Source organism: Adiantum capillus-veneris, chromosome 25 (genome assembly GCF_014529385.1).
Source record: "Adiantum capillus-veneris isolate H3 chromosome 25, ASM1452938v2, whole genome shotgun sequence".
Taxonomy (NCBI): Eukaryota; Viridiplantae; Streptophyta; class Polypodiopsida; order Polypodiales; family Pteridaceae; genus Adiantum; species Adiantum capillus-veneris.
The window spans coordinates 127,273,441-127,296,038 of record NC_140955.1 but is presented as its reverse complement, the minus strand read 5'-3'; the positions used below and the strand labels follow the sequence as shown (position 1 = coordinate 127,296,038).

The 22,598-nt window shown below is 42.2% G+C and overlaps 1 pseudogene; it reads right to left on the bottom strand.

Annotated features, from left to right (window-relative positions):
• Positions 1–1,715: 1,715 nt before the first annotated feature.
• LOC147425624 (AAA-ATPase At4g25835 pseudogene) lies at positions 1,716–3,903 on the bottom strand (annotated as a pseudogene).
• Positions 3,904–22,598: the final 18,695 nt, after the last annotated feature.

Below are 22,598 nucleotides of genomic sequence, written 5' to 3'. Positions count from 1 at the left end.
TCCTAGCTTTGGTGGACCCCTCTTCCTAGCTCATGCTTGACTCTTCCCAAGTCTAGCCAATCAAAAGCTTAGGTCTTAACTAGCAATAGAGGTAGCATTTAGACAAGTGTCCTCCTTTCCTCTTTGAGAGAGAGGGCTTGAATAATGCTTGAATAATTAATTAATTAAACGTAATTCTTATTAGACCTCTCTCAAGGCCATCCAATAGGCTTTAGACACTATGAGAGAAACGTTGCTAAAGGCTTGACAAGTATCCTATATACCTCTTGTGAAAAGGGTTTGCCTTGAGTGTGTGTGTGTGTGTGTGTGTGTGTGTGTGTGTGTGTGTGTGTGTTCTCTCTCATGTCCCTACCTTTAGGACTCGCCCCCTCCTTTGTAGGGATCATGGTTGACTTACACACCACAAGCACCTTGGCCTTCAAGTACGACAAGCACCTTAGTCATCAAGCATGACAAGCACCTCAAGCACCTTGGTTATCAAACACGACAAGCACCTTAGTCATCAAGCACGACAAGCACCTTAATAAGCTCAAGCACAACAAGCATCTCAAGCACATGACTAGCTTACCCTAAGGTCTAAGTACTTTTAAAACTAAAATTTGGAGGACTTTAATGAAACTAACCCTAAGGTCTTTTAAGCTCCATTATTTGTACATTGTTCTTCAATAGACCGTTTCCTTTTGAGCCCCTGTTGAGATGTAACCATCTCCTTTTTGGCCCCGTGTTGAGTTAGGTCTAACAACACATCCATGTTCTAGCTCTTGTTTCCTCTTTTGCCTTCCCATATTAAATGATCAATTTAATATAAGAAAATCATTCGGATAATGCTAGATAATAGATTTTATGATACTTGAAATCTATATATATATATATATATATATATATATATATATATATATATATATATATATATATATATATATATATATATATATACACACACACACACACACACACACACACACACACACACACACACACACACACACAAGGGAGAGGTGCTTATCCCTTTTAAACATTAGCCATGAAACATGGTTGGGCAAGGGCCGCATGCCATCGGACAAGAGCCATGCCTAGGCAACACCATGAACACCTAATTGATGCACCACAGGTACTGGGAACAACGAAAGAACTTGTAGCAACAAGCGATGAACCTCCTCCTCGCAAGAACCCTAGCAACTTGAACACCAGCTGAGCACAAGGTGTCCCGAACCCACATCCCGTAGGTTAAGCCAAAGCCTTACCATTAGTTTGACTCTTTGGGACTATAGTCAAAAAAATTATCGAACACTTGTAGACATTTATGATTTATTTTTAGCGTTTTATTAAGGAAACTTCAAACAAATTAGAAAAAACCAAAAAAAAAAAAAACAAATCTCTTTACAAACTATACCAAAAATTTACAAACCTATACCAAACATTTACAAACTAAGGCAGACACACACACAAAGAAGTAATGTGGCCTATTACTGATGCACTTCATGAAGAAGCTTAATTTGTTTGTGTGCCAATCATCAAAGTCATCAAACCCACTCCCATATTTTTCTCAATCATCACAATCGTCGATCCATCCCACTATGATTATCAACTTCAAAGCGGAGCAATCCACCAAAAATAGATTCGAGTGTTGATTTGTGTGTGTGTGTGTGTGTGTGTGTGTGTGTGTGTGTGAGAGAGAGAGAGAGAGAGAGAGAGAGAGGGAGAGAGAGAGAGAGAGAGAGAGAGAGAGAGAGACCAAAGTCTTGTCTTTTACAAGAAAATTGATCTTTGAATGGTACAATTTCATATGCTTGCCTTTGATAGCAGCCAAGAAGAAGATCGTCCGACCTTAAGACGACTCTTCATGATACTTTGCCATCACGTGCCTCAATGTTGCATCAGGGTCACTTTGATTGCTGATTAGCATTTCGGCCGTGGCAGCGGGAGCGACAACCAAAGAATTCCTCTCTTATCCATGCTAGAGCCCTTATACATCGATGAGCCCTTTTTCTATCTTCATCTGATCCTTTCTTCCCTTCTTACCCACTTATGTTACATGGGTAGCATTATCATCATTGGCATGATGAAGCTAATACTGTACAAAATTGCTATCATACAGTGTCGCACCACCGTCCCAAGCCAGCGATTGTTGTGGCTGGGCACCTATATATACTGCCCCACTCCTTGTGTGGAGCCCACTCAACAAGAAACTCAGAATTTTGCATGTATACTTACCCTTAATCCACATGCTTGCGTTTGATGGCAGCCAAGAAGAAGATAGCCCGACCTCTAAAGCGACTCTTCTTGATATTTCTCTCATTTGCATCGACTGGCAGGACCTCCAATGCAGCTTTGTCACTGGGATTGGCCACTGCTTGAAGTAAAGCAAGGGTTGGCAACAATGAGGCCATCACTTCCCTCAATGCTGCATCAGGGTCACTTTGATTGCTGATTAGCATTTCAGCCATGGCAGCGGGAGTGATCTCATGAGCAGTTCTTGTCATGGCATCCTCAAGCTCCACATACATGGGATGATCCTCAATGCCTAAATAATTGTTTGCCAGCTTCTTAAAGGCTGGAAAGGTGCAATAAGAAAGCAGAATGTGCATATTGTCCATGCGGCCCGGCCTGAGCAGAGCAGGGTCAAGCCTGTCCTTGTAGTTGGTAGTGAAAATGAAGATACGCTCCTCTCCGCAGCATGACCACAGCCCATCTGTGAAGTTGAGAAGCCCAGAGAGGGTAAGCTTGCTCCCCTCAATTGATGTGCCTGCGCTAGACTCGGTGGACTCGCTCGATGCAGACTCTCTCGAGTCTTCAGCTGCTGTGCGATCGCAAAGCTGGGCGCTGCAATCAATGTCCTCGATGACAATCACTGCTTTGCGGGTTGTCTGTATCAGAAGGGACTTGAGTTGAGAATTGTCACGCACCTTTGTGAGCTCCAGGTCATAGGTGTCATACTCCATATGGTTGGCAATGGCTGCAATCATGCTAGATTTGCCAGTGCCAGGAGGGCCGTATAAGAGGTAGCCGCGCTTCCAAGCGCGCCCATTCCTGTGGTAGAAACTCTCCCCTTTGGAAAAAACATCTAAATCAGTTTTGATGCGATCTGCGAGGCCATCATCAAGGGCGAGCGTGTCGAACGTGGAGGGGTGCTTGAAAGGAGTTTGCTCCCAGCCATTATAGTTATTTGTGTAGAGGTAACGTTGGGTATTCTTGTGCTCAATCTCTGCAGCAACCTTGGCGACATGATCCAAATATGCAGGCATGATGAGACTCCTCTCGGTTTTCAAGAAGCTAAGAGTGAGGCTTCTCTCATCATTGTTGCCATAGCCATTGTTGTCTCCCTCCCTCTCCCTGCATCGACTGTGAGTCCACCGCTTGTTGCCATAGCCATTGTTGCCTCCCTCCCTCTCCCTGCATGTGTGAGTCCACCACACACGCGCCCCTTTGAAGCTGTCTCCAGAGCCTCGTTGTCGGGAAGGCTGAACGCGAGGCTGGCATCCTCAAGGGATCTGCACACTTTGAGGCGTGTGTGCGAATCTATGGAGGAGCGGAGAGAGCTAAGGTAGATGCCAACCTGCCTGTAGAAGACGTTAAAATTGTGGCTTCCGCCCATTTTCTCCTCCACTTGGAGCTCCACGTGCGGGTCTGCCGTCTGGAAAAGCTTATCCCACAGCAATGCCAGGCCGCGATCCAAGTACTGCCGGAACGGAGGCGGGAGGAATGTCTGCAAAAGCGCAAACACGCCCATGAGGGAGTAGAGCTTGCTCATCAAGCTGTCCATTGCTGTATCAGCAAAAGACTGCAGAATGCAGAACTTAGAGGGAAAAGATGCGCGCGAGCCTTCGCGGGCATGCAATGGGCAGAGAAAGACGAGTGAGGTCCATTTTGTACCTGGTTTTCCTTCGTGATCAAGGCTCGAAAGAGCTTCCTTCGCAAGCAAGTCCCCGACCACGACTGTGTTTGACTATTAACTCTAAAAGTCTTTCGCCGTGTGTAACATACACCCACATAATTCGACACAAACACACACTAATATTATTCAATAATTTCAAGGAAAAATTACCAAAATATCCCTCTAATTTGTGGAAATTCCCGAAATACCCGTCAAATTTCAAAAATTCCCAAAATACCCTTGTATCTATTTTGGTCGGATTGTTCAAGATTTTCCAATCCTTATTCCTTTTTTACAATTGAGATCTGTTTTTTAGTGCTTAGCATGTAATTTGTCACAAATGACCTCGCAAAAAAAGACGATTATGTCTAAAAATAATGAAGCGATTCATCTCCAATGCCTACACAACCAACTCAGATTCTAGTTGATAGATAACCAGTCTTCTTATGAAAAGCTACACGTTTTTTTGAACTTTGGAGAAATTTTAAATTTTGAAAATTTTGAAGGGCATTTTGGGGGATATTTTGGTAAATTTTTCCTAAATTTTACTATTCTTGAATAATACCGTACTATTCATATCAGTTTCATTATTCAAAAAAAATTATGCAACTCGGGTTTTGAAATTTGATGAATTGGTATTGGTTCCACATTGTTGCTTGATTCTCCTCTGATTTGAGCCATGAGAGGCACCACTAGATAGTTTTGAATATGATGCATTTGTTTATCTTGAAAGGGTTGTTGAATGATGATCTTGAGTGTAGCTGTCCCCTTCCTAGAGGGTTCATTATGTGAATGGAGTTTCATATTCATATTGTACCCAACGGCCGTAAGGTTGGCTAAATTAAAATTCAATAATTCTTCACTCCAGTTTGTAGCTAAGAGTCTTATTCATCTCTTTGAAGACTCCTATAAACAATTCCATCTTGATATAGATACTCCCAGTCTCTTACGTCACCATAATATGTCTCTTCGGTTTGTCCTGCTTCAATTGCCTTAATGTCGAATATCATCCGTTTTGCCCTTGATTTGGAATCCCTTTACTCCATTTGTACTCCCTTTATATTCTTGTCAATGAATTCAATGAAGAAAGTTTCACAAGCTTGTTGGACTCCTTGTTTAGCCCAATTCATATGGACAATATTATTTTGCATTCACACTCTTCCAAGAAATACCTGCTCTATTAGCTTCCTTATAAGCAACACGTAAAACTTGTGCAAAGCACTGCAATCGTTTATTTTAACCTCAAGTACTAGTGATCCAAGAGCATACACTTTCACTTGAAAAGGCTTAACATTTGATTTCCTTTGGTTCGACATATGGTTTTTTCAAAGTTTCCTATGTCTCAAAGTTGATGAGATTCCAAGCACTTCTGTCATCAACATAAGTGTCAAAGACGAGCTTACCCTATCCCAAATCTACTTGAATGTATGGATTTGTGTCCAATTCATCATCAAAGTCTTGATCCTCATGATATTTTACCAATGGTGATGAAGGTTTATTCACAGTCACTGCCATTATAGGCGCTATGCTATAGTCTTCTTGCAATTTCCTTCATTGTTTGGGAAAGTCAAAGAAATTATCCTCTCCAATTTTATTTAACATTTGTGGCCATGATCTTTCCTCTTTTGAATCATGATCACTTGTGGTAGTCGTGTTGTCTTCCAATTCATCAGTTGCATCGTGAAGGAGTACGAGCGAAAGTGCGACGCGAGAGAGAGTGCGAGAAGAAGAGCACGACGATATGGTGAACTCGCTCTACTGTAATGTGTAGAGCATAGTGAGTTCTTATTAGGTTTTTACAAAAGAATATGTGTACATACCTGGCGGCCCGCCCACTTACCTGGGCGACCACATTGGGCTTTATACCCCAACAACCTCCCACTTAAAGTCCAATGTGGTACTTTAAGTGTGAGAGAAGCTACTATACAAGCTAATATACAAGAGATGTAGAGAAGTGATGTACTACCCTACACCTAACTGCTTGCGAAAATGCGCAAAGCTCTGTGAGGGAAGTCCTTTTGTAAGTAGATCAGCAGGATTTTCTGTGGTGTGAACTTTGACAAGCTGAAGTTGCTTATCCTCGAGCATTTCCCTGATGAAATGATACTTCACATCCACATGCTTTGTCTTTCAGTGATAAACTGGATTGCGAGCCAATTGTATAGCACTTTGACTATCACAATATAACACAGGCATCTCTTCTTTGATTCCCAAATCTGTTACTAGTCGATTAAGCCAAATTGATTCTTTGCATGCCTCTGATGCTGCAACATATTCAGCCTCTGTAGTAGATTGAGTAACACAATCTTGTAATCTAGAACGCCATGATACTGCTCCACCAGCCAATGTAAAGACATACCCTGACGTAGACCTTCGGTTGTCTAAGTCACCTGCATAATCTGAGTCTGTAAAACCCTTTACACTTAGCTCCTGACTCCCATAGCATATACGCATACTCTTTGTAGCTTTCAGGTATCTCAATATTCCTTTCACTGCCTCCCAATGTTTCTTGCCTGGGTTTGACATGTATCGACTTACTACTCCCATTGCAAATGCAATGTCTGGGCGAGTAGCAATCATTGCATACATCAAACTACCCACTGCAGACGCATATGGAATCTTATCCATTTCAGCCTGTTCTTCCTCAGACACAGGACAATCTTGTTTGCTAAGTTTCACATATGGTGGCAATGGAACACTCAGTGCCTTTCCCTTCTCCATATTGAAACGCTGCAAAACCTTGTCAATATACTTTGTTTGAAATAACCAAATCAACTTCTTTGATCTGTCTCTCTCAATGCGCATACCAAGTATATGACTTGCCTCACCCATGTCTTTCATGTCAAACGATTTTGCCATCTTTGACTTCAAAGCTGAAATTTCTTCCAAGTGCTTGCCAGCAATCAACATGTCATCCACATACAAAATAAGGATCAGCCAACTACCATCCTTAGCCTTCTTTGTATATAGACAGTGATCGAACTTACTACGTTTGTAGCCTTGAGAAAGCATAAACTTGTGGAATTTATGGTACCATGCCCGCGGTGATTGTTTTAAGCCATAAAGACTCTTTAACAACTGGCATACCCAATCTTCCTTGCCTTTCTCAACAAACCCTTCTGGCTGCTGCATGTAAATTTCCACATCTAAATCACCATGCAAGAACGTTGTCTTGACATCCATTTGGTGCAACACCAAATCTAATATGGCAACCAATAGAAGAAAGCATCTCAATGTAGTCATCTTGACCACCGGAGAGAAGACTTCATCAAAGTCAATGCCTTGTTCTTGCTTAAAGCCCTTGGCAACAAGCCTTGCTTTCTACGTTGGCTGACTATCATGAGTGGGGATCTTATACCTGTAAACCCATTTACAAGGTAGAGCCTTTTTGCCCTGTGGTAATTTAACTAGCTTCCATGTCTTGTTTTTATGCAGAGCTGTCATCTCTGACTGCATGGCCAATTGCCAATTCCCGAAGTCCTTCATTTGCACTGCTTCCTTGTAACATGAAGGCTCATTGCAATCAGTCAACATGACATAGTTCATAGATGGAACAAACCTATCAGGAGGTCGCGTGACATCTCCAGATCTATGCACAATAGGTGGCTCAGGCTCAGCCACAACCTGTGCTTCCACTCTATCCTGTCCTTGCTCCTCTTGAGCCCTGACATTTTGTTTTGCACGTGCAGGTCCATCTTCTTGGAAGACAACTCTTCTAATCTCCTCAACCCCCTCTCGTTTAGAATGATATTTAGATTCATTAAAGTGAACATCATTGCTGCGGACAACCTTTCTGAATTCGGGATCCCAAAGTCTGTACCCCATCTCACCAGAATTACCATAGCCTAGAAAGATGCACTTTCTACTCTTTGGCTCAAGTTTGTTCCTAAATTCCTTTGGAACGTGAGTATATGCCTCACAGCCAAAGACTCTGAGATGCTTGTATGAGGGCATTTTGCCTGACCATACCATCTCTGGCACTGAATCCTTCTGCAAAACCTTGCTAGGAGATCTATTTACAAGATGAATAGCTGTTGATACAACTTCAGCCCAAAACCCATTTGGCAGTTGTGCATTAGACAACATACTTCTGACCTTCTCTTGTATGGTCCTATTCATCCTCTCAGCAGCACCATTTTGAGGAGGATTGTAAGGAGTAGTAAGTTCACGTTTTATACCTTTTGACTCACAAAAGTCCTGAAAGGCCTTTGAAACATACTCTCCACCATTGTCAGTGCGTAAGCATTTAAGCTTCTTGCCACTTTGATTCTCCACAAGTGTCACGAACGTTTTGAAAACACTAAACACTTCATCCTTGTGCTTGAGAAAGTAAACCCATACTTTCCTCGAGTAATCATCTATAAATGTCATAACGTAAGAAGCTCCCCCCAGAGATAGGTTAGGCATAGGTCCACACAAATCACTATGAACAAGTGCCAACTGTGTATCTCTTCTACTGCTTCTATGCTTATGTGGCTGTTGTGTTTGCTTACCATACAGACAATGTTCACAAAATTCAAAATCATTAAATGAAAAGCCAGGCAAATAACCAGAACGAGACAAGATTTCCATTCCCTTCTTGGACATATGTCCTAACCGGCTATGCCACAAAGAAACGTTCGGCTGCTCGGTTACATTGATTACATTTTTAGAGACATTTGATACATAAATCATGTAAAGTCCTCCAGACTTTACTCCATGTGCTACTGTCATAGAACCCTTGGATATCTTCCACATGTTCTGTCCAAAAGTGGTGACGTAGCCAGCATCATCAAGTAAACCTGTGTTGATCAAGCTCTTTGTAATTGCTGGAACATGTCTAACATTCTTCAGCGTGAAAGAAGAGCCATTCTGAAACTTCAATTGAACATATCCAACACCTAAGATCTCACATGTCTGCCCATTGCCTAGCCGAACATGATCTTTAGTGGTCACATAAGAAGTAAACCACTCCTTGTTTGGAGACACATGAAGTGATGCCCCTGAGTCTATAATCCAGTCACTCAGTGCATTTCCATCAGATGCTGTAAGAAGAGCTGAGTCCATTGTATTCTTCAAGAAGTAGATGTCTACTGACACTAGACTGTCATCCTCTGCAACAGTGTTTGTCACATTAATTTCTGGAATCTTCACTGAGGACTTGTTCTTCTCACCATGGTCTTCAGCTTTCTCTTTGCCTTTTTCTGCTTTCCATTCTCTGCAGTCTCTTTTCATGTGACCCTTCTTGCCACAATGGTAGCATTCTATGTCACTCTTGCCTTTAGCACTGCGGGACTTGCTACAAGACTGATTCCTCTTTCCACCTTTGTACTTTTCTTTGGTCCTTCCCCTGACAACTAAGGTTGTTCCTTTGCCTTTGTCCATTGTCTTTCTATTGGTTTCTTCAGTAAGCAGATTTCCTTCTACACCTGCTATGTTCAAACCATCTGGAGGTGCAGAATTACTCAAAGCTGTGCGAAAAGTGTCCCAACTTTCCGGCAATGTGATCAACAGGAACATAGCTCTAACAGGTTCATCAAACTTGACACCTTGAGTTGACAACTGACTATAGATTGTGTTGAATTCATTCAGATGATTGGACATAGGTGTCCCTTCTTTCATCTTCAAGTCAACAAGCTTCTTAAGCCAGTATACCTGTGAAGCTGCACTCTGCTTCTCATAAAGATCACTCAGCTTTAACCATGCTTGATAAGCCGACATCTCGTATGCTACATTGAAGTAAACGCTTTCTGCCAAAGTCAGCATAATGGTAGAAAGTGCCAATTCATCCATTTCGCTCCATTCATCTTCGTCCATATCTTCTGGTTTTATCCCCTTGAGCTTTATAGGTTTTATCTGCTTCTTTTGTACCAACACGTGCCAAATCTGCTTCTTCCACAATGGGAAATTGGTTCCATCCAGCTTCTTGATATTGTAAAGAGCAGTGTCCTGTGATCCAGCCATAGCTACGCTTCACAGTAGTTTACTTTTCTGGAAGAAATTCGGCAGAGTTTCCCCTGTAAACTGACCTCTGAACCAATATCAACCTGTCAAATGAACCAAGAAATCTTCAGATTCTGCAGAAATTTTGGCAGAGTCTCCTTTGTAAAATGGCTCTGGTGTACTAAAAACAGACCAAAAAACAGCTCAAAAAACACTGTCTCTCTGACACTGTAAGCTGTGCGTAAACATGTCCTGCACCTGTACTGTCTCTGACTGTCCATTCACTGTCATGTAAGCATAGACTGCGACAATGCCTCAACGGCAGTAAAGCAAAGATGCAATCCCAACTGTCTAACTCACAGTCAATACATCCTAGCTGCCTATCTAAGGGTGCTCGAGGGATCGCTCCAAGACCTGTATCACCGAAAGGATCTCAACATTCGAGAATCCCCCAGCTCAATAAAACCTCACTCGACCCTCAACAAAGGCTGCAGTAAATCTGACAGTACATAGATGAAGGAGTACGAGCGGAAGTGCGACGCGAGAGAGAGTGCGAGAAGAAGAGCACGACGATATGGTGAACTCGCTCTACTGCAATGTGTAGAGCATAGTGAGTTCTTATTAGGTTTTTACAAAAGAATATGTGTACATACCTGGCGGCCCGCCCACTTACCTGGGCGACCACATTGGGCTTTATACCCCAACAACCTCCCACTTAAAGTCCAATGTGCTACTTTAAGTGTGAGAGAAGCTACTATACAAGCTAATATACAAGAGATGTAGAGAAGTGATGTACTACCCTACACCTAACTGCTTGCGAAAATGCGCAAAGCTCTGTGAGGGAAGTCCTTTTGTAAGTAGATCAGCAGGATTTTCTGTGGTGTGAACTTTGACAAGCTGAAGTTGCTTATCCTCGAGCATTTCCCTGATGAAATGATACTTCACATCCACATGCTTTGTCTTTCAGTGATAAACTGGATTGTGAGCCAATTGTATAGCACTTTGACTATCACAATATAACACAGGCATCTCTTCTTTGATTCCCAAATCTGTTACTAGTCGATTAAGCCAAATTGATTCTTTGCATGCCTCTGATGCTGCAACATATTCAACCTCTGTAGTAGATTGAGTAACACAATCTTGTAATCTAGAACGCCATGATACTGCTCCACCAGCCAATGTAAAGACATACCCTGACGTAGACCTTCGGTTGTCTAAGTCACCTGCATAATCTGAGTCTGTAAAACCCTTTACACCTAGCTCCTGACTCCCATAGCATATACGCATACTCTTTGTAGCTTTCAGGTATCTCAATATTCCTTTCACTGCCTCCCAATGTTTCTTGCCTGGGTTTGACATGTATCGACTTACTACTCCCACTGCAAATGCAATGTCTGGGCGAGTAGCAATCATTGCATACATCAAACTACCCACTGCAGACGCATATGGAATCTTATCCATTTCAGCCTGTTCTTCCTCAGACACAGGACAATCTTGTTTGCTAAGTTTCACATATGGTGGCAATGGAACACTCAGTGCCTTTCCCTTCTCCATATTGAAACGCTGCAAAACCTTGTCAATATACTTTGTTTGAGATAACCAAATCAACTTCTTTGATCTGTCTCTCTCAATGCGCATACCAAGTATATGACTTGCCTCACCCATGTCTTTCATGTCAAACGATTTTGCCATCTTTGACTTCAAAGCTGAAATTTAATCCAAGTGCTTGCCAGCAATCAACATGTCATCCACATACAAAATAAGGATCAGCCAACTACCATCCTTAGCCTTCTTTGTATATAGACAGTGATCGAACTCACTACGTTTGTAGCCTTGAGAAAGCATAAACTTGTGGAATTTATGGTACCATGCCCGCGGTGATTCTTTTAAGCCATAAAGACTCTTTAACAACTGGCATACCCAATCTTCCTTGCCTTTCTCAACAAACCCTTCTGGCTGCTGCATGTAAATTTCCACATCTAAAAATCGAATATGGCAACCAATGCAAGAAAGCATCTCAATGTAGTCATCTTGACCACCGGAGAGAAGACTTCATCAAAGTCAATGCCTTGTTCTTGCTTAAAGCCCTTGGCAACAAGCCTTGCTTTGTACTTTGGCTGACTATCATGAGCGGGGATCTTATACCTGTAAACCCATTTACAAGGTAGAGCCTTTTTGCCCTGTGGTAATTTAACTAGCTTCCATGTCTTGTTTTTATGCAGAGCTTTCATCTCTGACTGCATGGCCAATTGCCAATTCTCGGAGTCCTTCATTTGCACTGCTTCCTTGTAACATGAAGGCTCATTGCAATCAGTCAACATGACATAGTTCATAGATGGAACAAACCTATCAGGAGGTCGCGTGACACATCCAGATCTACGCACAATAGGTTGCTCAGGCTCAGCCACAACCTGTGCTTCCACTCTATCCTGTCCTTGCTCCTCTTGAGCCCTGACATTTTGTCTTGCACGTGCAGGTCCATCTTCTTGGAAGACAACTCTTCTAATCTCCTCAACCCTCTCTGGTTTAGAATGATATTTGGATTCATTAAAGTGAACATCATTGCTGCGGACAACCTTTTTGAATTCGGGATCCCAAAGTCTGTACCCCAACTCACCAGAATTACCATAGCCTAGAAAGATGCACTTTCTACTCTTTGGCTCAAGTTTGTTCCTAAATTCCTTTGGAACGTGAGTATATGCCTCACAGCCAAAGACTCTGAGATGCTTGTATGAGGGCATTTTGCCTAACCATACCATCTCTGGCACTGAATCCTTTTGCAAAACCTTGCTAGGAGATCTATTTACAAGATGAAGAGCTGTTGATACAACTTCAGCCCAAAACCCATTTGGCAGTTGTGCATTAGACAACATACTTTTGACCTTCTCTTGTATGGTCCTATTCATCCTCTCAGCAACACCATTTTGAGGAGGATTGTAAGGAGTAGTAAGTTCACGTTTTATACCTTTTGACTCACAAAAGTCCTGAAAGGCCTTTGAAACATACTCTCCACCATTGTCAGTGCGTAAGCATTTAAGCTTCTTGCTACTCTGATTCTCCACAAGTGTCACGAACGTTTTGAAAACACTAAACGCTTCATCCATGTGCTTGAGAAAGTAAACCCATACTTTCCTCGAGTAATCATCTATAAATGTCATAAAGTAAGAAGCTCCCCCTAGAGATAGGTTAGGCATAGGTCCACACAAATCACTATGAACAAGTGCCAACTGTGTATCTCTTCTACTGCTTCTATGCTTATGTGGCTGTTGTGTTTGTTTACCATACAGACAATGTTCACAGAATTCAAAATCATTAAATGAAAAGCCAGGCAAATAACCAGAACGAGACAAGATTTCCATTCCCTTCTTGGACATATGTCCTAACCGGCTATGCCACAAAGAAAGGTTCGGCTGCTCGGTTACATTGATTACATTTTTAGAGACATTTGATACATAAATCATGTAAAGTCCTCCAGACTTTACTCCATGTGCTACTGTCATAGAACCCTTGGATATCTTCCACATGTTCTGTCCAAAAGTGGTGACGTAGCCAGCATCATCAAGTAAACATGTGCTGATCAAGCTCTTTGTAATTGCGGGAACATGTCTCACATTCTTCAGCGTGAAAGAAGAGCCATTCGGAAACTTCAATTGAACATCTCCAACACCTAAGATCTCACATGTCTGCCCATTGCCTAGCCGAACATGATCTTTAGTGGTCACATAAGAAGTAAACCACTCCTTGTTTGGAGACACATGAAGTGATGCCCTTGAGTCTATAATCCAGTCACTCAGTGCATTTCCATCAGATGTTGTAAGAAGACTTGAGTCCATTGTATTCTTCAAGAAGTAGATGTCTACTGACACTAGACTGTCATCCTCTGCAACAGTGTTTGTCACATTAATTTCTGGAATCTTCACTGAGGACTTGTTCTTCTCACCATGGTCTTCAGCTTTCTCTTTGCCTTTTTCTGCTTTCCATTCTCTGCAGTCTCTTTTCATGTGACCCTTCTTGCCACAATGGTAGCATTCTATGTCACTCTTGCCTTTAGCACTGCGGGACTTGCTACAAGACTGATTCCTCTTTCCACCTTTGTACTTTTCTTTGGTCCTTCCCCTGACAACTAAGGTTGTTCCTTTGCCTTTGTTCATTGTCTTTCTATTGGTTTCTTCAGTAAGCAGATTTCCTTCTACACCTGCTATGTTCAAACCATCTGGAGGTGCAGAATTACTCAAAGCTGTGCGAAAAGTGTCCCAACTTTCCGGCAATGTGATCAACAGGAACATAGCTCTAACAGGTTCATCAAACTTGACACCTTGAGTTGACAACTGACTATAGATTGTGTTGAATTCATTCAGATGATTGGACATAGGTGTCCCTTCTTTCATCTTGTAGTCAACAAGCTTCTTAAGCCAGTATACCTGTGAAGCTGCACTCTGCTTCTCATAAAGATCACTCAGCTTTAACCATGCTTGATTAGCCGACATCTCGTATGCTACATTGAAGTAAACGCTTTCTGCCAAAGTCAGCATAATGGTAGAAAGTGCCAATTCATCCATTTCGCTCCATTCATCTTCGTCCATATCTTCTGGTTTTATCCCCTTGAGCTTTATAGGTTTTATATGCTTCTTTTGTACCAACACGTGCCAAATCTGCTTCTTCCACAATGGGAAATTGGTTCCATCCAGCTTCTTGATATTGTAAAGAGCAGTGTCCTGTGATCCAGCCATAGCTACGCTTCACAGTAGTTTACTTTTCTGGAAGAAATTCGGCAGAGTTTCCCCTGTAAACTGACCTCTGAACCAATATCAACCTGTCAAATGAACCAAGAAATCTTCAGATTCTGCATAAATTTCGGCAGAGTCTCCTTTGTAAAATGGCTCTGGTGTACTCAAAAACAGACCAAAAAACAGCTCAAAAAACACTGTCTCTCTGACACTGTAAGCTGCGGGAAACCTGTCCTGCACCTGTACTGTCTCTGACTGTCCTGTCACTGTCCTGTAAGCATAGACTGCGACAATGCCTCAACGGCAGTAAAGCAAAGATGCAATCCCAACTGTCTAACTCATAGTCAATACATCCTAGCTGCCTATCTAAGGGTGCTCGAGGGATCGCTCCAAGACCTGTATCACCGAAAGGATCTCAACATTCGAGAATCCCCCAGCTCAATAAAACCTCACTCGACCCTCAACAAAGGCTGCAGTAGATCTGACAGTACATAGACTTCCCACAAAGTCATACATCCACAAATTTCCCACTGTATGTTGTAACCGCTGCGGCGGTTGTTTGCTGCGTGACTCACAGCTAGCAAACCCTCAACAGACATACATCATCTCTGAAAATACATCCCATGTGGAAGTACCTGCAATGTCAGGATGAAATCTGGAATATCAAGCAGCAAACACAAGCTACCTGATGAACTAGTGGATGTTGGTACAGACTGTGTGTAGATGCGCCCGTGTCGTATGTGACACGCCTCTAAGAACTGTGAGCTGTCCTTCGATGTGTAGGCAGCCACAAATCAACACTCTGGGAGTGTCGATATCCTCAGCACCTGTAGTCGTAGGCCGAAAACCCCAAATTTGCAAAGTCGGATCTGCACCCGCCAAGACCACGTAGTCGAAAATGGCCTGCGCAGACCTTTGTCGAAGCCGAATGGTGGCCGAGATGACCTCAGAATGAAAATTTGAGAACACCAAGCCCTTCGGGCTTGCCCACAGGATTTGGGGCCGTGTCTTCGCCTGTTGAATTTCACTCCAATCTGAGCTGGTGACTCTAGCCTCCTGCAGTGCTGCCCCGAGCCTCGATCTGAGCTCTGATACCAGTTGGAGGAGTACGAGCGGAAGTGCGACGCGAGAGAGAGTGCGAGAAGAAGAGCACGACGATATGGTGAACTCGCTCTACTGTAATGTATAGAGCATAGTGAGTTCTTATTAGGTTTTTACAAAAGAATATGTGTACATACCTGGCGGCCCGCCCACTTACCTGGGTGACCACATTGGGCTTTATACCCCAACAATAGACTTCCCACAAAGTCATACATCCACAAATTTCCCATTGTATGCTGTAACCGCTGCGGCGGTTGTTTGCTGCGTGACTCACAGCCAGCAAACCCTCAACAGACATACATCATCTCTGACAATACATCTCATGTGGAAGTACCTGCAATGTCAGGATGAAATCTGGAATATCAAGCAGCAAACACAAGCTACCTGATGAACTAGTGGATGTCGCCTACAGTCTGTGTGTAGATACGCCTGTGTCGTATGTGACACGCCTCCAAGAACTGTGAGCCGTCCTTCGATGTGTAGACAGCCACAAATCAACACTCTGGGAGTGTCGATATCCTCAGCACCTGCAGTCGTAGGCCGAAAAACCCCAAATTTGCAGAGTCGGATATGCACCCGTTGAGACCACGTAGTCGAAAATGGCCTGCGCAGACCATTGTCGAAGCCGAACGTTGGCCGTGTCTTCGCTTGTCGAATTTCACTCCAATCTGAGCTGGTGACTCTAGCCTCCTGCAGTGCTGCCCCAAGCCTCGATCTGAGCTCTGATACCAGTTGAAGGAGTACGAGTGGAAGTGCGACGCGAGAGAGAGTGCGAGAAGAAGAGCACAACGATATGGTGAACTCGCTCTACTGTAATGTGTAGAGCATAGTGAGTTCTTATTAGGTTTTTACAAAAGAATATGTGTACATACCTGGCGGACCGCCCACTTACCTAGGTGACCACATTGGGCTTTATACCCCAACACATCATGATACTCATCATTATTTTTTTGTTGGTTTGGTCTTTGATAGATATTTTACCTTGTATCCTCAATACAAGAACATGTATCTTCTTCATTGTTTCATTGGTGATATCTATAGGAATGACATCCTTTTCTACTTCACTTTCAATATCTTTTACAAGTGCAATCATCTGAATGAGTACGACTTCATTTCCTTCTTCGTTGTAGAATTTGGTTAGTCTGAATTCATTGATACATACATCCAAGGTGGCCAATATATCCATCTAGTAAAATGGTTTGAAAAAGTGCTCTGCAAGAATATATGTATCATGTCATAAAATATAATATCTAACTTTACCAAATGATTTTCTCATATTAAACTGATCATTTGATATGGGAAGATAAAAGGGGAACAAGAGTTAGGATATAGATATGTGCTTCTAGACCTATCTCAGCAGGGGGCCAAAAGGCGAAATGGTTGGATCTCAATATGGGTCCCAAAGGAGACGGTCTACCAAAGAGCAATGTGCAACAAGTGCTTTTAGACTTATCTCAGCAGGGGACCAAGAGGAGAGATGGTTACATCTTAATAGGGGTCCAAAAGGAGATAGTCTATCAAAGAGCAACGTGCATGTAATGGAGCTTAAAGACCTTAGGGTTAGCTTCATTAAAGACCTCCAATGGTTAGTGTTAAAAGTCCTTTGACCTAAGGCAAGCTAGGGCTCGGCTTGAGGTGGGAACCCGACCCAAGCTTGAGGTGCTTGTCGTGCTTGCTGACTAAGGTTCTTGAGGTGCTTGTCGTGCTTGCTGACTAAGGTGTTTGAGGTGCTTGTCATGCTTGATGAGTAAGGTGCTTGAGAAGCTTCCCATGCATGGGGGGTAAGGTGCTTCAGGGGCTTGAGTCAAAAAGAGACCCTACAAAGGAGGGGGAAAGCCCCAAAGTTAGGGGAATCTTTGACTTAACCTCCCACTCACCCAAAGGGCATCCCCTTTCTCAAGGGGAACTTGGACACATGTCAAGCTCTCCCTATGCTTAGCCACATGGTGTGCTTAAATCCTATTGGCTGGGCTAAAGAGGGATCCAATGAGCTTCTAGTTCAATTCAACAAATATCTAGATATTTTCAATCTCTCTCTCTCAAAAGGGTAAGGAGGACACTTGTCCAAAGACTACCCATGTTGCTTGAAATGCATTGTGCATGTGATTGGCTAGGCTTAGAGGGATCGAATGAGCTTCAAGCTTGAGCTACAAGGAGGAGTCGACCAAAGCAAGCAAGGGGGGTGCTTAGGGGTATACACCCTCTGACACACTCATTTTTCACCCATTCTCACTTGGTGAAAGTGCAAGAAGTCCATCTCCTTCTCCAAGCTTGTTGAGAAGTTGAGAGCCTACACCAGCACTCTTTTCTATGGAATGCAAATCCACCAACCAAGAGCCATGCTTCAATGCTTAAGCTTTCCATCTTCTTCATCTCCATTACTATGCTTTTATGTATGCTAGCAAGAAGAATGATGATAAGTGAGGAACTATTTCTTTATCCTATGAATGTTTCTTGTTCCTCTTCCCTACCCTCATTCCCCGCTAGCTCTCTCCACCTTTGAAAGTGTTTGAGGCCTTGGGACTGAGGTTCGGGATGGTTAATGCTTTTTACAAAGTCTAAGTGATGTTCGTAATGCATAAATCTTTCCATCTTCATTGCATCACCTAGGTCACAAGGAACACAAAGATTGTATTGTACCAAGTCTCTCTTCATGGGAGAATCTATAATTCAAAAGCCTATTGGAGGGGGGACCAACTCCACATAAATCTGGTCCTCAATTGTTGTCAAGTTCTTTAATTCTCTCTCTTGCAAGAGTATTGTTCATGCCAAGTTAATTAAGTATAATTGTTATGTTGCTACTACTAATTAAGTTCACCCTCTATGCTCTCAAAGTAGTCTCATAAAAATGCTCACTCTAATTCTCTTAATTTCTCTATTCTTAAAGTTCATAGGCCATTTCCATTACATTGGTATCAAAGCTATTGGTTTCTCTTTTCTTGCTTAAGAAGAGAGGTTCTTAACTTGTCCATGAAAGGTTGGACCTTTTCATTGCAATAGGGTAAGTGGGACACGGATCTATTATCTTGGTTGAGAAGGACTTAGTTCGCGGTCCACCGTTGTTGGGAACTATAGTCTTAATAATCGAGTCTCTCGGGGCTTGCCTTTGGCTTAACCATTATTAAGCTACTAGCAATCTCAACAGGAACTATAATCAACCGAACAATGTTAGAACCTCTCCACTAGTCTTTGCAATCAACAGCGTCTAAACCACGGGTGTGGCTGCTTGAGAACTAATTTTCAAAGGTAAAGAAGAGTAGCGACTAAGGTTTTTGAGGGTAGCAAAGCACAAAGTAATTTATAATAACTTTAATTAGCACGACTGACAATAACCAAGAGAGTAGAATGAATATTGACAACTTTGATTTTGCACATGAAGGTGCGTGCCCCCATGTCTGTTAATTATCTTGTTACTAGGTTGCAATAAGCTAAGGGGAGCCCCGCTTTGCAAGCTGAAGTTACTTGACAACTTTGTACTTATGGGATTTCCTTTCCTCTCCAAGGGGAGAGAGAGCTTAGGAGGCCTCTTGATGAGACTCCCAAAAGAAGACTATCTACCATAAGACAGGAGGAATCCAAAAGAACGAGAAAGAAGCAAATCACTAAGCTCCTCTGAAGATGTGGCTCCACAAAGACGACGGTCGCCAACTCCTTCCAAGAGGAAACGGTCAACCCATAGTCCTTCTCCTAGTCACTCCGAAAGGCAAGAGAGGAAACAGAGGAAGAAAAAGGAAAGAAAGAGGTCACTCTTCTCCTTCTTCTTCACCTTCCTCCTCTTTCGACAAAAGCAACAGATTTTCTCCTAGAGAATATAAAAGGTGAGGACATCGCAAATCCTACCCTACGTGGAGAAGGTCCCAAAAGCTCAAGAAATTCAAAGAGAGAGGAAAGAGTATCTCTTTTCTTACCTATGATGGCATGAAACAAAAACCACTCGTGGACACTCACATGTCAAAACAACCAGCCCAATCTGAGTCCAAAAAAAACACTTAAAGCTAGCGGCAATGATTCCCCCTGGGATAACACAACCCAAAATGTAAAGTTCCACTCAAGTAGCGAAAGATCCGCTTGACAACCTGCCAATGTTTAGACCATGGGCTATGCATAAATCTACTAACATGTGAGAATGCAAATTGAACATCCGGCCTAGTGTTGCATACATAAATGAGGCATCCAACAATAGAATGGTAAAGAGTGGCATTGGCAGGATCACCAACGTCATGAAGACTCAATTTCAAACCTATCCATGGGAGTGGCAATAGACTTTTAATCCTCTAGTTCAAACTCACATAACAATGTCTTTATGTAACTTGTTTGACACAAGGCAATACCACCATCACACTGCTTAAACTGTATGCCCAAGTAATGATGCAATAGTCCCAAATCTTTCATCTTGAAAGTAGCATTCAAATTAGCCTTGAATTCAGCCAATCATCCACATAGAAAATGACAATGAGAAATACATCACCCTCACGCTTTACATATAATGTGCTTTCTATTGGACTGTTATGAAAGCCTCATTTGACCAAATGAGTATCAAATTTCTCATACCAAGCACCAAGAGATTGCTTCAACCCATACAGAGCTTTCTTACATTTGCACACTTTATTCTCTTGTCCTTTCTTGACAAAACCGTGACGCTGTGTTACATAAACTTCCTCAAACATGTCACCATTCAAGAAATGCATGGCAGCCATCTGTTGAATTTTGTGCTTCATCAAAAGACAGAGGTTCCTCAACATCACATAAGATAGACACAACCAAAGCATAACAAGATGATGCATAAGATGCATGGCAAGAACGTGAACGAGTACGACTAGACAAAGGTGCATCCAATTTACTGTCACCCAAAGTATGCACCATCCATTTTGGCATACCTCTAGCATACTCATTCTCAGCCCTTTCCTCATCAAGTTCATTATGTACATCTGCATCAGTAATAAACTGATCTGTAACATTTTCAAAAACCCCCATAGGATGTACATTTGCCTCATTGGAATTTACATCTGAACTTCCACCACTTAAAAGAGGCAACAAAGTGTCATAAATGTCATGTGAGCTTACATTATTGTCTCTAGTACATGATACCAAGGGCTGAACAGAATCTTCCACAAACACAACATCCCTTGAGACAAGATACGCTTTGTTTGCAAATGATACAACCTGTAACCTTTGCTTTAAGCTCAATAACCAATAAAAATGCATTTGACAGCATTATCATCCAATTTTTTGTGCTACATTTGTGGCACCAAAGCATAAGCCAAACAACCAAAAATGTGCATGTGCTCAATAGAAGGCTTTCTATCATGTCATGCTTCATAAGGAGTCATAGACTGCAAAGCTTTCTTAGGACACCTGTTAAGTACATAAGTGGCACACGTAATGGCCTCAAGCAAAAACGAATGCGGCAAAGCTTGACTTTTGACCATACATCGTGCCACTTCCGTAAGTGACCTGTTTTTTCTCTCATCAACACCGGTTTGTTAAGGCTTTATCGGCAGTTTACATTGGTGTTCTATCCCACGACTAGCAAAAAATGCATTAAATTCATGAGACATATACTCCCCCCATCGATCTGAACGGAGGGTGCCCATAATGCATTTCGGGACATTTTCAACCATAGCTAGAAATTGTTTGAAGCACATAAACACTTTGTATTTTTCTTTAATTGGATACGCCCCATGCATGCCTGGAGTAATCATCAATGAAAGTCACGAAGTAAAGGTAATTGTCCAAGGACAGAGTTTGCATGGGTCCACAAACATCACTATGCACAAGATGTAACCTGCATGTGGCCTAACTAAACCATCCTTTGGAAACTTCGAACGCTGCATCTTATCCAATTTACATCCTTCTTAAACATGTTTGACAGGTGCTTCAAGAGGCCGCAAAGAAGCAACCATATCAGATTTCACATGCCCAAAACGTGCATGCTAAAGTTTTGCATATGAAATAACCTTAGAATCCACAACTATATTTGAAAAATTCTACCTACACATCTCATACAAAGTGAGCTTATAGAGCCCACGGCATAAAATTCCAGATGCAACAATTTCATCACCAAAACTGAGATCATGTAGATCATGTACTGTACATCTGTCATCCACAAAAAAGATACTTCTTGACCCTAGGTACATACAATGCATCAAGAAGTGTGAAAAAACTGCCATTTGCGGTAGTAAGCACAATCTTTCCAACTCCCTGAGATAAGAAGCATTGTTGGCACAAGTGATAGTATTCCCATGAGGGACAGACTCAAGAGAGGTACATAAATCACGATGTGAGGTAATGTGCTTTGTACCACCACTATCAAAATAACACACATGTGAATCTGCATGAACTAACATGCATGCATTATGGACAACGGGATCATAAGTACACTCTACACTAAAAGCCCATTCTACATCTACATCAACATCACAATATCTTTTCACAGAAGACTCTACAATATCTGCACTTGTATTGGACCCTGTAGTTGGTTCAACCTCTTTCTTCTTAGCCTCTTTTGCCTTCAATTTTGGACACACGCTTGATCAAGTGATCATTAGCTTTACAATAATGGCAACTCATCTTCTTTTTGCCCTTATCACCAGAATTCCCAGACGAAGTGCTACCAACAAGAGTATTAGGAACAAGCTTTTTTACCACTCGTATAAGAACCATGAGAAGCGGCTACATTGTTGTTACCACCTTTTCTTTGAGAAGCAATACAGGCATGTTCAACTGCACACTATCTAGCCCTATTTTTTTTGGAAAGTGACTCTTGCAATAGCAATGTGCATAATGCATCAAATTTGACAACTTCTAGATTTCCTTGGGTTATAAGTCTCCAAGTACTAGCAAAAGTCTGGTAAGAATCTGGCAAGGCATCAAGAATAGTCTGCACAAGGGAATTGTTTGAAATGACTTCACCTGCAGAAAAAAGTTGCTCATTGATATCCTTGACACCAGTAAGGAAAGTGTCCATCTCATCT